The sequence below is a fragment of the Myotis daubentonii genome, chromosome 10, assembly GCF_963259705.1.
Source record: "Myotis daubentonii chromosome 10, mMyoDau2.1, whole genome shotgun sequence".
In the NCBI taxonomy this organism is placed as follows: Eukaryota; Metazoa; Chordata; class Mammalia; order Chiroptera; family Vespertilionidae; genus Myotis; species Myotis daubentonii.
The window spans coordinates 73,336,110-73,348,956 of record NC_081849.1 but is presented as its reverse complement, the minus strand read 5'-3'; the positions used below and the strand labels follow the sequence as shown (position 1 = coordinate 73,348,956).

Genomic DNA, 12,847 nt, shown 5'->3' with positions numbered 1-12,847 from the left:
AAATCCCACCAGAGGTCTGTGTTTGCACAGCCTTCAGAGCTAATATTGGTTTGTACATATTCAAAGAGTTGTAAACAGGTAAAGGAGAATATGTAAAAGAGACCATAAGTGGCCTGCAGAACCTAAAATATTTTCTATCTCTATCGAGATTTGTTTTAAATCACAAAAAGAATATACACTCTTCTTTCCATTTCCTCTAGTGACCAATGACACACTTTGTAAGACAGCTGGCAGGGTTAGGAGTATTGCCTATATCAGTGTAACAGAAATTTTCTTTCTTAGAACCGATGAAAATCATCACAAAAGAAGGAAGTAGATGAGATGCGAGTGGTCAGGCTTAGCCAAATTCTCCTTAATGTCCCAAACCCCATATGGGTTAAGTGGAGCCTATTATTTGTGGGGCTGCCGTACAGCCAGAATGAAAAACCTCTATGACATCCAGGCACTGTGAAAGTAAAACTTACTCTCCCTTGATATCTGATATCACAGAAAATAGTTCTTGGTCAAAAGCCTTGGTTTGTTTAGAGATCAGGCAAGCCCCTCTGGTGTCCCATTCTAGGTTTCCCTGGCCAAGCTGCCTAATTTTGCAATTTCAACTCAGGCTCAAATACAGCCGTGCCTCAGGATCGCCATCTGGGGGGAAGGAGATTTGCTTTTGGAACCTTGGTAGTGGAGTAGACAAAGCACTAGAACAGATGGGTGAACCCTCAGGGAGAGGACAGAAAGGTAGCTGTTGGAAGACAGATAAGTTCTTTATAAGTAAGTTCTGTCCAGCAGAAGATGAAGACTGGAAGTAGGCATAACTAAAGACTATATAATCATGAAGATTCGAGATAAATAGGGTCTACGCTACGCTTGGCCACCAACTCTCACAGATACAGGAATACAAAAGCCTCCCTAGCCTCAATGGTTTTCAGTTCTGTGGCGGTGTTCTTGCTGCAGAGCTCCCCATGGGATCAGACTGTGGCTAGGCTTCAGCTGAAACCACGTCTTACTGAGCTTATCCTCTGTGCTGTCCTCCTCCCCTCACTCCCTTACGGCGGCGTTCAGGAGAGATCACTCTCTCAGTTAATCACTTGTGCAAGAATCCCTGCTGCAGGCTACGCTATGAGGAAATGTTACCTAAGACCAGGTTTAAAGAAAGTGCATGTGCCAGTAGCATCTATTGTGCTGTATTTCTCAGAAACCATGAGTGCCCCAGGTAGAGTGCAGGGATGAGCTTTATTCCAAAACTGTTTTATACCCTGGCATTAAATATGTAGATCCTCTGAACCTTAAGAGAAAAATTTAAGAAGAATTAAATGGATGGGGGTGCAAATTATGGGTCCATACCAATTATAAAGACAAAAAGGAGATGCATAAGTGATTATCTCCTAATTTTCAAAATTAGTTTCTGAAGATCTGTGGCAGGATAGTGAGAAGGTAGGAAAATTCCTAGGCAAGTAGAAAGGGAAACTGAGACAAGAAAATTAAGCAGGCCGAATAGTTTGGGCAGCTTGCAGCCAGCTTGTGAATCACAGGACCTTATCTTTCCCGACCAAGGACACTTGAAAGCAAAGGATTAATATCGTTCCTCTCTAATAAGAGAATGCATAACTTAAATCATCCTGGCCTAGGAAAATATAGAACAAAGAGCCCAGCTAACGCAAGGACAAATATCATGTAGGGGATGCTATGATAGGAAAAGAGGAAGGAGAAAGAAAGGGGGAGTTTATGTCACCCACCAAACAAAGAAGTCAGCTGTCTTAGAACTTTCCAAACAAGATGCAACAATAGAAAAGGGGACTTTAAAACCTAATGTGCAACCCAAGATATCTAGCAGAGAAATCTTGAAACCTAAAGGAAGAAGGGTATAAAACCCCTTGAACCCACACGGAGCACACGCTCAGACTAGCTGAGGGGCCCACTTGTGCTTTATGCCAAGTGTATTTCTAAAATTTGCTTGCCTTGCTTCCTTAATAAATTCACTTGCTTTGCTACAACACTGCTGTCACTCATTTAAAATCTTTCTTATGAGATTTACAAGGGCTGAGGAGGTGACGGTCCTCTTCCTCCGACCTCGGGCTGTCCAATAACAGAACCACCGCAAATCATTTTCAGATTGTCACTACAGTGGGGCCTTGACTTACGAGTGTCCCGACTAACGAGTTTTTCGAGATACGAGCCATCTCTCTGCCGATTTTTTGCTTTGAGTTGCGAGCTAAAATTCGGGTTATGAGCCAGCTTCAGATACCCCACCGCTAGTTGGTGCAGCGAATGTCACAATGAATGCCACAACATCAGCCCAGCATCATATGTCTCACTCGTTCACTTTTTGATTTGACATATGAGTAATTTGAGTTATGAGCTCCGTCACGGAACGAATTAAACTCGTAAGTCAAGGCCCCTCTGTAGTCTGGTTCAAAGGGTTAAGCATATGGTTTTAGTATGTCTCAGTCCTATCCACAGTTTTTTTGAGAGCATAGGGCACATGGCATAATAAATTAGATACTGGCACCTATATTTGATGCTTTTATCACAGAAGAAAATATGAACAGGATTATATGCTGTTATCTGACATGGGATCACCAAAAAGTTCTAGAAAGCTTTAATGAAAAGATTAAAATGAATCTAAGAAATTCATACATTGATGTCTATCTAGAAAAGAATATAATAAATTTGGAACTATAGCTTTTACATCCCTGCCCAAGAGAATAGCCAAGGAAAAAGAGTCGATATAAGAAGGATTGAGCTTTTGGAGATATTCCTCTATTGATTTTAACTTTGACAGCTTCTTTAAGTGACATTCCATCATTGATTCATAACCCTTTATATCATTTTTCCAACTAGGTAGGAATTCTTACCATCTTCATGCTTAAAGTATGACAAGTGGAGGCAAATGCCTCAAACTCCACGATTAATCCATTCAACCCCTCTTCCCACTATCCCTGCTGGCAACTGGGCTGTCACTGGAGAAATCAGTCTCAAGGAGAAAAGGTAATCTATATACACAACCATCATCAAGACAAAGCCAGCTGCATTGCCACTTCCACCATTTAATTTATCTCTCTCATTATTCAGGTCTAACTTAAGCTACACAGAAAAGCTAGCAAGGTACATAATCAAACACAGTTGTCTACCCCAGATTAAATACCTCCCTAGGAATGGCCCAAATTTTCATCACTTGCTATTAGCTTTTTATATTTTGCATTTGACAATAACATGGGGTCAACAAACTTGGTTCTAGTAATTGTTACCAACTCTCTGAGACTTAAGGCCAATCAGTCACCTCTCTGGGCTTCAATTTCCTCAGCTTCAAAAGAGAGAGAGAGGGAGAGGGAGAGGGAGAGGGAGAGGGAAAGGGAGAGGGAGGGAGAGGGAGAGAGAGAGAGAGAGAGAGAGAGATTTGATCAGTGTATCTGCATCAGGAAACACTGGTATAGAGAGATGACTTTTGCACACACAAAAAATCATATGATAATCTAAACCAAATATCACTGTAAACTACAGACCCTCCTTGGGGCATTCCCACTATACTGAATATAAGAAAAGGTTTTTGTGATAAATGAGTTCACATTGTTTGAGCAAAAAAGACATGTTGTCCATGGAAACTTTAGAGGGCATGCTTACTAAAAATTCCAACTCTGTCTTTGGTGGTACCCTGAACTGGAGGAACTTTCCCAGGTTCATAAGTCAATGATTGTTAATTGGCCTGGTCAAAAACTAGTATAGATGTTGCTGTGAAGGTATTTTTTAGATGTGCTTAACATTTAAACCAGTAGACTTTGAGTACAGTATATTATCCTCCCATAATGTGAGTGGGCCTCATCCAAACAGTTGAAAGCTTTAAGGGGAAATTCTATGGTTACAAGAAGAAGAAGGGATTTGGTCGCAAAACTGTAGCATAAAACCCTACTTGGGTTTTTAGCCTGCATAACCTGCCCTGTGTATTTTGACCTCAACATTACTTCAACTCCTACCCGAATTTCTATACTGTCAACCAGCCCATTGGATTTCAGACTTGCCAACTCCCATAATCACATGAGCCATTTTAAAAATCAATTTTTAATATATGATTAGATAGATATAGATATAGATATAGATATAGATATAGATATAGATATAGATATAGATATAGATATAGATATAGATATAGATAGATGATATAGATATAGATATAGATATAGATGATATAGATATAGATATAGATATAGATATAGATATAGATATAGATATAGATATAGATATAGATATAGATATAGATATAGATATAGATATAGATATAGATATAGATATAGATGATATAGATATAGATATAGATTAGATATAGATATAGATATAGATATAGATATAGATATAGATATAGATATAGATATAGATATAGATATAGATGATATAGATATAGATATAGATATAGATTAGATATAGATATAGATATAGATAGATGATATCGATATAGATATAGATATAGATATAGATATAGATATAGATATAGATATAGATATAGATATAGATATAGATATATAGATAGATATAGATGATATAGATATAGATATAGATATAGATTAGATATAGATATAGATATAGATATAGATATAGCTATAGCTATAGATATAGATATAGATATAGATATAGATATAGATATAGATATAGATATAGATGATATAGATATAGATATAGATATAGATTAGATATAGATATAGATATAGATAGATGATATAGATATAGATATAGATATAGATATAGATATAGATATAGATATAGATATAGATATAGATATAGATGATATAGATATAGATATAGATTAGATATAGATATAGATATAGATAGATGATATAGATATAGATATAGATATAGATTAGATATAGATATAGATATAGATATAGATATATAGATAGATACTCTTATTGGTTCTGTTTCTCTGGAGGACCCTGACTAGCATGCTGGTATTGTGTTGCGACTTAACCAAATATCTATATAGAAAGTACAAATTTCCATTGTCTGCTTTTTGTCTCCTAATATAATATGAACCCCCTTGAGAGTGTTTCATATAATAAATAAGTATCTTCTAGAGGAAATGAGGCACAGTATGGTCGTATGGAAAAAGTACTTAATAAAAGACAAGATAATTAGTTCCCATTGCTCTTCTTTATCACTCATGGACTTGATTGTGCCACCATTTGAAATAGGATAGTGTTGCTATGCTTGTCTGAGGCAATGACTTGCTGAACTGATTTTTTTAATTTAAATTCTTTATTGTTTAAAGTATTCCATGAGTCTCCTTTTCCCCCATTGACCTCTCCCCAGCCACTCTCACCCCCCAATATGCCCTCCCCTCCCTCCCCCATCTGTGTCCATTGGTTATGCTCCTATGCATACATACAAGTCCTTTGGTTGATTTCTTACCCCCTCACTCCCCACCTTCCCTCATTGTTGGACAGTTATTCAATGCTTCTATGACTCTGGTTCTGTTTTTGTTAATCAGTTTATGTTGTTCATTATACTCCACAAATGACTAAGATCCCTCTGCCCAGAGGCACGCGCCTTGGCTGGTCTGGCACTGCCTGCTCACTGGTCCGCCCCCTGCCAACCATTAGGTCAATTTGCATATTACACTTTCATTATATAGGATAATTCACATGTAATACAGTTCACCTATTTGAAGTGTACAATTCTGTGGTTTTAGTATGTAAACAGAACTCTACAACCACCACCACAATGTATCTTTCTCTGACTGGCTTATTTCACTTAGCATAATGCTCTCCAGTTCCATCAATGCTGTTGCAAATGGTAAGAATTCCTTCTTTTTTTACAGCAGCATAGTATTCCATTGTGTAGCTGTACCACAGTTTTCTAATCCACTCATCTGCTGATGGGCACTTAGGCTGTTTCCAAGAAAACAGAAACACCAATCAGAAAGAATATATGCTGAACTGATTTTTGGTGATCCTTTCAATTTCTTAGAAGTGTGGTTTTCTGACTTAATGGCTACTGTGCTTGAGGAAGTAAATCTAGATCATCTTCTGACAAGACTTTGAACAACTTCACCATGGCCAGGTTTGATTGAGGGAGAGAATGATGTTGTTAATCCACATTCTTGGCACAGTTTCTGGTTCAAACTGGCCCTCAATGAATGACTTCCCATGCTAATGAACAATTTTTAAAAGCTTCTTAATGATGATCTTGGCTTCATACACTGTATAGTTACTTTGGAATCCCTAGAGTTCTTTTATTTTGGCATAGATATCCATTCCATCTAAACAGTCCCTTGAAAGAAGCAATCACCACAAATGGAATGGGATCCTTTATAATGCCTAAATGGGCAGGTTTTTTTATACCCTCAATGACTCACTTTTCTTATCTATAAATACTGATAATAAGAATTTCCATCCTTTAAAGTTATAAATATTGATTATACTGTAATAATTAATTTAAAATCATTAGCACAATGCTTGACACAAGAGAAATGTTCAAAAGTTATGAATAATTAATAATTTCTTAGGTTATCCTTACAGATTTTAACTGAATATAGTTGTGTTTGGGAATACACTGTGTGTCCTAAATATAAAGTATAATGTAATAGCAGGTATACATATATGAATCTCAGTTCAGCAATTCAAGTGAGCATAAAATATAGCATTATTTTTCTATCATTCCGCTTAATTTCTCTTCCTGGCTTACATTATGCTAGGGTTGTGGAAACTTACTCTTAAAGTCTCCATTTCCCAAGGAGGCTCTAATGGAGCTAAGGCATTGAGTGGGGTGGTGGAGGGGGTGGCATCTTGCTCCACAAGTGTCCACTGAGACTTCTATAGTTATGGTCTTGGGTCAGAGCTAAAATACCCATTCCTGTCCTCACAGCCTCTTTCAGTCCAGCCCTTTTCCCTTCTGTCTTCCCTGTTTAATTTACCCTTTTTTAAAACTTTCCCCAGCATTCTAGTATAATATCCACTGCTTGGCAGTGAAATGCCAGTATCTTAAGGTTCTATGCAGGAAAATGGTTTTAGAACTAGTTTTTAAGGGATTTATTCTATACCACTAGAGCAGTCATTTTTTATAACAGCTTTATTAAGATACTAGAGGCCTGGTGCATGAAAATATGTGCACTGGGGGGCAGGGGAAATCCCTCAGCCTGGCCTGCACCCTCTCGCAATCTGGGAGCCCTTAGGGGATGTGCAACTGATGGCCTTCCTCTGCAGGAGGCAACTGGGAAGGCCGATAAGGGGACAGCACCGGTCCCCCCCCCCCCCCCGCCATTGCCCCTCTGCTGCAGCTGGTCGCCGCTGCCCCCGATTGCTGTCCCCTCCCTCTGCCCGCTGGCACGCGCCTTGGCTGGTCTGGCACTGCTTGCTCACCGGTCCACCCCCTGCCAACCGTTCGGTCAATTTGCATATTACACTTTTATTATATAGGATAATTCACATGTAATACAGTTCACCTATTTGAAGTGTACAATTCTGTGGTTTTAGTATGTAAACAAAACTCTACAACCACCATCACAATCAATTTTAGAACATTTTCATTACCATAAAAAAAAAACACCTGTTACCAATTAGTAGCTACTTCCAATTTCCTCTCCCCAACCTCACCAGCCCTATGTCTCTACAGCTTTCCTTATTCTGCACATTTAACATAAATGATATCATACAATATGTGGCCCTTTGATTGGCTTTGTTCACTTAGCATGTTTTCATGTTGTAGCATGTATTAGTACTTTTTTATTGCCAAATAATATTGTGTTACTTGGATACATTACATTTTATTTAACCATTTATTAGTTGATGAACATTTAAGTTCTTTTCACTCTTGCAATGCTTCTATGAACATTCATGTATGAGTTTGTGTTTGGACGTATGTTTTCATTTCTCTTAGGTATATACCTAACAGTGGAAAGGCTGGGTCATGTGGCAATCTTTATTTTACCTTTTGAGGAACTGCTAGACAGTTTTCCAAAGTGTTTGCACAATTTTACATTCCCACTTGTTACTATCTGTCATTTTGATCATAGCCTTCCTAGTGAGAAGAGGAGGTATTAGCACAATTGTGGTTTTTATGTACATTTCCCTGGTAGGTAATGATGTCAATTATCTTTTTCTGTGTTATTGGCATTTGTATATCTTCTTTCATATTTTTTGTATATCTATTCATATTCTTTGCCTATTTTTAATTGGTTTATTTGTCCTTTTATTATTGAGTTGTAACAGTTCTTTATGTATTCTAGATACAATACCTAGATATATATATTTGCAAATATTTTCTCTAATTTTGTGGCTTGTCTTTGCATTTTCTTGATAATGTTTTCTGTAACGCAAAATTTTTAATTTTTGATGAACTCTAACATACTATTTTCTCTTTTGTCACTTTTGCTTTTGGAGTCATAAAAGAAACAATTGCCTAATCCAAGTTCACAATGATTTATGTCTATGTTTTCTTTTTTAAGAGTTTTATAGTTTTGAGTTGATAGTTGTATATGGTGTGAGGTAAGGGTTCAATGTCAGTCTTTTGCATGTAACTTTCTAGCTGTTCCAGCATTCTTTTGTTTAAAAGCTTATTCTTTTCCTATTGAGTGGTTTTGACACCTTCAAAAATTAACTGACCACATGGTTTATTTCTGAATTCTCAATTATATTCCATTGTTTTAAATATTTATCCCTATGCCAATACCACACTATAATGATTATTGTTGCTTTGTGTTAAGTTTTTAAATCAGGAAGTCTGAGTCTTTCAACTCTGTACTTCCTTTCCAAGATTATTTTGGCTGTGCTGAATCTCTAGAATTTCCAAATGAATTCCAAATCACCTTGTCAATTTTTTAATGGCTGTGTGTTTTTCTTTCGCATGCACAAATCTTGTTCATAGTAATATTGACCATCAGGGCTGAAATACCCATTCCTGTCCTCACAGCCTAATTCACGATGTTTTCTCAGTTTTTATTATAAGTGTGGATGAAAGGGGCCACATGTGAACACAAGCTCAGGGAAGGCCTGCATGGCAGTCTTGCAAACTCAAAGACCTAAAGTAACCACAAAGGATGGTCTGAAATTAAACTTTAACTAAAAGCAGTTATGGTGGGTAGTTACATCCTAGGCTGGTATCTTCACTGACAAGGTCAACCTTTACCTTAACTGAGCCTATCTATCTTTTTGCACCTATGATAACATACCCTTGAAATGTCTGGGTAACTTGTAACTTCCCTTTTTCCAGACCCCTTGGGGTACAACCTAATGTGTCTGGGCGCCAGGACAGATACCACAAATTCTTTCATTGTTATGTTAATTGTTCCTGCGCCCACCTAAGTATGTGTATATCATTTTACTTTTTATCCAATCCCAAGTTTTCCCTGCTTTGCTTTCTCCTGTCTAGTCTATCACCAGTGGACTTCATGTAACCCACCTACGTCCCTTACTTTGATTGCAATGTATAAATATAGATATAACCCGCCATTCTCTGGAGCATTATCTCAATCCGTTGAGGTTCTGCTTCACAGCAATTGTTGACAGTTTGGCTCAAATAAACTCACAAAAATTCTTTACAGGGTTGAATGTTTTTAATGTTAACATAAGTATTTCGGTTATAATAAAACTCTTGTTTAAATCCTGGTCATCAGTTTCACAATCTGAATCATCGTCTGACCAATGAGTAAATGTGTTTATTCATTCTTCCCTTTGTTGCATCTCTTCATCAAATACAAAAACAAGTTCTTCTTGTTCTTGTTCCTCTGGAGGATGCAGTTGATTTGATGTCTCATCTGATACAGATGATGATTCCTTGAATGTCACTGTAGATGGTCAATATCTATTTGTTTTTACTTCTATCCAAAGCTCTGAGTCCAGGTCAGACAACCTTTAGACATTGCTTGGAGATTACTTGTTTAGTATTTTATTTAGTTAGTTAGTTTTGGACTCAGTAGACTTGCAGTTCTTGGAGAGTTTGGCAGACTCTATATATGAGCTAGAGGCTTGATCTGCTATAAACTCAGAATAGGAATTTTTTTAAAAAGTTCTTGACTCAACACTTAAGTTCCAGTGCAGTGGGTGGAACTACTCTTAATTACAATAAAACGAATCTCGGCTCAACCCTAACCCTTGCATCAAGCAAGTTACTCTACAGCAGATGGGAAAGGAGCTTTTGATTCCTTCCTTGTGCCATTCACATCTTGGCCCCAGAAGCACTTCATTCACCGCTTGCTAAACTGATGGCCCATTCATCAACCACAGGATACTGCCTTACACAAATGTATCTATTTCTGACCCAGGAAGAAGCTTCTAGAGTGGAGGTGCTCAATCAGAACCAGAACTGGAGAAGGTCACAGCAGGCAAATCCCCTGAAGCTTTGTCAAAAAGCTTATGTCTGCTCTCTGTCCCCTATATCACTCCACTCTGGGAATATAAAAAAAAAAAAAAAGGTAGAAGGAATGAGAAGATCAGATATATTCAATTGAGAAAATATCCAGATCACTCTGATAACCACTGTCCTACAATCATACAGAAAACAACAAGGGCCCTGACCGGTTTGTCTCAGTGGATAGAGCGTCGACCTGCAGACTGAAAGGTCCTAGGTTCGATTCTGGCCAAGGGCATGTACCTTGGTTGCGGGCACATCCCCAGTAGGAGGTGTGCAAGAGGCAGCTGATCGATGTTTCTCTCTCATTGATGTTTCTAACTCTCTATCCCTCTCCCTTCCTCTCTGTGAAAAATCAAGAAAATATATAAAAAAAAAAAAAGAAAGAAAGAAAGAAAGAAAGAAAGAAAGAAAACAAAAGGGTTCCATAAGCCAACCAGAGCCAAACTTTTAACTTTGGGGGAAGAAGAAAGAGAGGAGAAGGAGCTTGGCCTTAAAATCAATATTTTCTTTAATTTGGATCATACAGATTATGAGAAGCAGAAATGGGTTAGGCAGCCTTGCCAACAAATGGTCCTTCGTAAAAGGACCAGAAAAAAACGGAGCAAAAAGATTGAAAAAGAAAAATTGACATATAACAGAAACGATGATGTGAAAAATAAGAAGAAAGGTAAAGAGAGAGAAAAGAGAAAGTAAATAAAATGTTTTATGTCAACTGTAATTTAGAATAAATTATTTTGATGTGAAAAAGAAGTTTTAAAAAGTAAAGAGCAAAAAATATTTTAAAATATGAGCAATAAAATGGCAATAAATACATATCTATCAACAATTGAATCTAAAAATCAAAATAATCGAACAAGAAATCTAATGAGCAAAATAAACTGGTGAATAAAATAGAATCAGAGGCATGGAAACATGAAACAGATTGAGGAATCTCAGAGGGAAGGGGGAGGGTGGGAGACCTTACCTATGGGCACAAACAAAAGGGTGGTGAAGGCCTGGGGCAGGAAAGGGTGGGATCCGGGTGGAGGGGGAGCAATGGGGGGGAAGCAAGGGGAGCTCTGTAATAATCTCAACAATAAAGATTTTTTTTAAGAAAAGAAGAAAAAGTAAAGAGCTTGTTCCAGGAAATTAGAGTCAGAATACGGGAATTTGTGCAAGAGAGACTGCTGACTTAAAATGGAGTTACAGACACAGGACCAGGAAAGAACCCTTGGGGAATGGCTGTAATTTTATTTTTGAGGAAGTGAACAAGGATTCAAGAAGAAGTAGAAAGAAGAATTGTGGAGCAAGTTTAAGGAACTTTCTAAGAAGAGAAAAGAAACTTTGGAGAAAGAAACTGAAAGAAAAGACTAGCATAAAATGTACAGAATGGAAGGCCCTTTCAGTTTAAGACATCCTATTGCATATGTAGAGGTTGCACAAAATTAGATTTATGAACATCAGAGTTTTGCCTGGCAGGGAGAATACTAGTAAGCATTAAATAAGGCAAGCAGCCAATTAATTAGCCTCCAGTGCTCTCATGGAGAATTTTAAAAATCTACTGGGTGAACCATTTTTGAAGGAGATGGTGGAGGAGACTTTGTTTCCGTTCCCCTGGGGGGAAGTGACAGACAGGAAGGGAATACAGCACAGACCAAAGGCGCTGCAGTGTGTTTGTGTACTTTCAACTCAGATAAAATCACGAGTGCCATGTTTTCCAGCTTTACTGTGTACTATTTGCAAAACTTGAAATTGTTATTTTCCAGATTCACGTGTGCTCTATTATGCAATTAGCCAACATGGGTTGATTTTCATAGCATGCTTTATAACTTACTTTATTACTTTATTTCTTATTAAAGTTTCAGTGAAGTTGCTCATCATAGTTTTGAGTATCCACATCGAAACTACGGAGGCTCTAGGGTTGAGGAGCTAGAGTCAGATGGTTTCAGCTTTAAACCTCTCTATCACTTGCTAGATGTGTAATTTAGGACAGAGTATCTAATCTCTGTTCTTTAAGGTAATCCCCACCCCAAAGGATTGACATAAAGCATACATTAGATAACTATTGTAGAATGTTTGACACAATGCTTTGTATAGAGTAAGTGCTCAATAAATAACAGTTATTGTTCCTCTTATTATTATCTGGAATAACCCTTGTCCTAAAAGCAAACCCCCCAAAAAGCCCATGTTCAAAAGAGAAGGAAGGAAGTAAACAGTAGCATTAAGAAGAAGGAATAGGCGTATTATCTTATCTGAAAGTGGGGATAATAAAACCACCAAAGTGGCTGTAAACAGCATCTATAAAGTACACAACCAATCCGTATATTTAAGGGCAAGCACTAGGTTAGTGCTGGATTAGGAATGGGCCCTTTAATTGCTCTAAACTGAGAAATATGATAGTGCTACATCCAACCAGCAGTGGAGTCTGGCCACACCCACACTGGGTTAAAAATGGTAATCATACAATAACATCATAACTATATCAAAGTACCACAAAACCAACCCTATTTAATGCAAACACTTATTGTTATTAGATAGAGATTCA

General features: G+C 37.5%; 1 protein-coding gene across 1 annotated transcript in view; it reads left to right on the top strand.

The window, feature by feature from the left end:
- The window catches only part of LOC132211130 (ubiquitin-conjugating enzyme E2 R2-like), a 920,533-nt gene extending 911,349 nt beyond the window's left edge, over positions 1-9,184 (top strand). Inside the window, exon 3 of the transcript XR_009447419.1 lies at positions 8,932-9,184. The gene's annotated coding sequence lies outside the window, so the exon portion shown is untranslated. The remainder of the gene's footprint in view (positions 1-8,931) is intronic.
- The last annotated feature ends 3,663 nt before the right edge of the window (positions 9,185-12,847 follow it).